This window comes from Vicia villosa, unplaced genomic scaffold, assembly GCF_029867415.1.
Source record: "Vicia villosa cultivar HV-30 ecotype Madison, WI unplaced genomic scaffold, Vvil1.0 ctg.000857F_1_1, whole genome shotgun sequence".
In the NCBI taxonomy this organism is placed as follows: Eukaryota; Viridiplantae; Streptophyta; class Magnoliopsida; order Fabales; family Fabaceae; genus Vicia; species Vicia villosa.
Genome location: NW_026705386.1, coordinates 460,667 through 465,407, shown reverse-complemented (window position 1 = coordinate 465,407; position 4,741 = coordinate 460,667).

Genomic DNA, 4,741 nt, shown 5'->3' with positions numbered 1-4,741 from the left:
GTTTACAAGAATAACAAATAACCTCTCTCACCCTAAATTAGGATTTGCAGCTTAGCAATGATGAGAGACTAGTATGCTATTTATAATAAAACCTAACATACTAACTAATGGGCTTTTTCAGCAAGGCCCATTACACAAGCCAACTTAATAAACAAGCTAACTTAACAAATTAGGGTTTAAACACTAAAACCTAATTTAACATGCTAACAACCCTAGCATCTTCGACATCTGCATGCTAGACCCATCTTCGACTACAGCATGCACACTTCGACACCAGCATGTGAACAATCCTTCGACTTCATGCTTAACTCTGTCGAACTGTCGAACCAAGAAACTACCCTTCGACAATACTAGAGTTCGATCCAATATCTCACAACTAAATTGAATTTACTCTTCATCTCAATTAGTTTGATATAGCTTTTACTATTATTGTTGGACTCCCTTTCCTTATGTCTAACGATCAGACTGAAAATCTCATCATAATCAATCTCCTTCTATTGTGAACACCCCTTTGCAACTAGGCAAGCCTTGAATTTTTCCTCTTCTTTTTCTATTACTCGAATCACTTTGAATTTCACACTTCCAGGATTAAGCGTCATCTAATACCAATTGTTAGAACAGTAACGCGAATACAGATCAGAATAGATAGAAACACACAAAAATTTTGTTCACATAGTTCGTCCAAATTGCCTACGTCTACGACTATAAAGTAACTATGATTCCCTTTCTTTATGTCTTGTGAATTGTATATAAATTACAGTGTTACAAGCCATATTAAGTTTTAGTTTATCTAAAATCCTAATCCCTAGTTTCCCTCAACAAATAATTATCTCTATTCATTATTATCTCAATAATATGAGCTATACTCTTAACTATCTATAGTTATCTCAACAACTCATAATTATCTCAATAATATGAGTTATACTCTCAACAACCTATAGTTTTCTCAATAACTCATAATCATCTCAACAATATAAGACATATTCAACAATAGAGATACATCTTTGTAACAGCTAAAACCCAACGGATCCATAATAAGTCCAAAACACAACCCATTAACGAAGGGTTTCATGAACTAAAAACTATGAATTCCAATACGCATGAATCGAAAAAACTAAATCTGAACCACAACGGACCAAACTATAGATCGAATCTTGACCTATTGTCGCTCCTGCTCCACTGTCAACCTTCCATTGCATCGACTCCACTGTTGACCTCCCGCCATGCCCCTGCATCAACTTTTCCGCCAGCCTTCCATGCCTTACCCTTGCGTCGACTATTTCACCAACCTCCTGTTGCACCGACATGTCGCCTCTACCGTCATCCTCCGGTGGCACCTTGCAATTTTAAGGCAGTCTTAAGACATTTGTTAATTTTATGCATAATTTAACAAATGTTAATTCATATATTATTATGCGTTTTTTTTCACAAAAATTTTCATCTCTCTTATGCAAGTGGGTGCTTAACAAATGTTAAGGGAAACTTTAAGAAAGAGAATTAAAATTAACTACCTCCAAGATATTTGACCTTAAAAGAAGTACAATCCATCCTGTATTGGTACGTATGTTGTTCTAAAGTTGAACCATTTGACATTAATCAATGTATTATATGATAATATAAAGGATCGAAACTAAGTAGGTGTATGGTCCAATCTGACTAATGTAAATATGTAATATTATAGAGATAGTTGGGGCCTTAGAAAGGGATGCTCAAACAATATAACAATACATTGTCTATTATTAGTATTGGAGAGAGAAGAGGAAATCCACGTGAATAGCTGAGTTTTGAGTGATTAATTAACATTAATAGCAATAAGATAAGGAAAATATGACAGCCTGTGCTTTCGTATTCTTATGAAGTATAGCGAGGCAATGTCGCCAATGTTTCTACCATGTTCCATCTTTTACTCGTCTTAGGTTGTACTACTTTGTCCTTTTTTTTAGGTTAATTATTTTATAATTTTTGTATATAATACAAACAAGATTGTTTAAGATCAATTATAGTGAACTTTAAGAGAATATTTGTGAAGGTTTAATCAAGAGGTATTTGTGATGCGTTTTAAATTAGTTTTAAAATAAAAAATTCATTCAATTTAAAGATAAATTTATTTATGGTTTCATTCAATTTTAGATAATTGTTAAAAATATTCAGTACGGTGTTATTCAATTTCATATAATTTAATTTAGATTAATTTTTAAATATTTAAAATATAAATTATAATTTTTTATTATATTATAAAAACACTATGAAATATTAGATTTCATGTAAAATATAATATATAATATTAATATATTAAAAATTTTATATTATAAAATGACAAAGAACAATTATAGTTAAAACAAATTAAATAAAAAATTGATTAAACTAAAATAATAAATAGTATTTTAAAAAATAAATATTAATGAATAACAAATAAATGCAATATATCAATATATCATGCTAATATAAAATAAATATGTATCAAAATATATATAAGCAATTCGTTTCAGTTTCTATTGGATATGAAAAATCAATATAAAATTTGATCTAATTCTAGTGGTTTTTACAAAATGACATCCAATAATATTGAATTCTTTTGCAGTTTTCAATTTTTTTAGATCAGTTTGCGATTTTTATTTTGAACGGTTTGAATTTGAACCTCCATTGTTTTATCCAAAGGCTGGATCAAACCAATGTGCTTATTAGACGACGAGTAGGCGTACCTTCACTTTTGAAGGTTATATAAGAGAATGACTTTTGTCCTCATTTATATTGTTGAAATACATCTAGCGGTCATTCGTAATACATGTCAGACAAGTCGATAAAAATTCTAATCGTGTTTCCTATATAAGTGTGACACTGAATCAGCCAAGGTATTACTCTCACTCACACTTGCATAGTTCCACCTTCCTGAAATATTGACTTGAGCACTATAATGCTAACCTTACAGGTGTTCTCTCTCTAATCATTATGCTTCTCAGTAGAATTAGCCTCATTCTCTGAAATGAATGGCCATAACAAAGTCATCATTCTTTGTCCCATTATAAAGAGTATGATTTTCTTCCTTATTCAAATCTACAAAGTCATCATTCACTATGTCATTCACTATGACATTTACAAATTATTATTTTGTATGTCCTTCACATTGTCATTAACTAGTATTTCCTGTTTGAACTTTTTAAGTGTGTATCTTGTAGATTCCTTAATCAATGGCTTCTCAATATTTTTTCCTTTTAGCTTCCAACATTTTTCAATACTATGACCAACATGCACAATATAATCATAAAAATAGGAAAACTCTCGTATTCCAGTTCAACAAAGAATGCATAATCCTCTTGTTTCACTAAAATACGATCATAGAGAGTATCTAACATGTTAAGGTCTATTTCAACATGCGCAAAATGCACTAAAGTTATTTTTCTTGTAAGCTCATCAATTGATAAATGAGTTATAATACCATAAGCAATTGAAATTAAAGTAGTTGATTTCCAATAATCTAATCGAAAACTATGCATCCTCAGCCACGTTTGAGCATGTGTGATTTTCAAATTTTCACGTCTAAAATCTAGCGTCCACGCAGACAAACACATGAGTGGGGCTTAACATTTCATGTCCCTACACCCCAAATATTGTTGAGATCCTCCATTGATTTGAATGAAAATTCAAAATAGCCACGTTCTAAAGCAGTTAAATCCAAATTAATAATTGAACTCCATAATCTCATGAGTTTGTCATATAATTCTAATGCCTTTAGTAGCACGTTACATTTACTATTGATCAATCTCCCACGCAAATTATTCCATTAGCGTTCGAGTCATACTTTTTAAGCCACTTTAGGTATCTTGATCGAGAGACGATTATATTTATGACAAGGCTTGATAAAATTAAAAATCGATATGTTTCACACATTTTAAAGAGCTTATGCAAAAGATTTCTTTTGTGTTTGGGGCTTGGGATGTAGACATAAGAGTCATTTGAGACATAAGAGTCGTCCATGGAAGGTCTCCATGCCGATGACCTATCCCATGGGAACCTACTTCAATTAGGTTTTCTTTCAAACCCTGACAGAGTATCTCCAAAAAATCTGATGTCTTGCAAACATGATATAGTAAAAAGTCAACATTGTGTCTTACGAATCTTGTGTCTCAATTTTTTTAATAATATATATATATATATATATATATATATATATATATATATATATATATATATATATATATATATATATATATATAGAGAGCATATCCGTTGAGAACTGACATCTATCGTGAGAAACGAGAATTATCCATATCAAACGTGAGATTAAATTAACGTTCAAGATTTAAAATTTTCAAATAAAGTGCACCATGACGAATTATTTATTATTATGCTTGGTATTAAAAAATTCCATAAAAAGATATTCTTACCTAAAATATTCTTATTTTATGATTAAATCCTTATTAAAATATTTGTTATAATTATAATTAATATTTAGTTAGAACATTATAAGGACAAAATATAATTCAAATTTATCCAAATAATTTATTTAAATTTAAAATTATCTAAACTTTAAATATTTCCAAAGCTAAAATAAAAATTCAGAAAAATAATATTAATTATATAACAATCCAAAGCATAAATTGTTTACTCATCTTTCTAGTGAAAATATTATGTTATTTAAATTTTCATAAAAACTTAACTCTTAAAAAAATAATTTAATTAAAAAAACTATTTTACCGTTGAATCTTGAATTTTATAATTATAATTAATATTAAGTTACAAC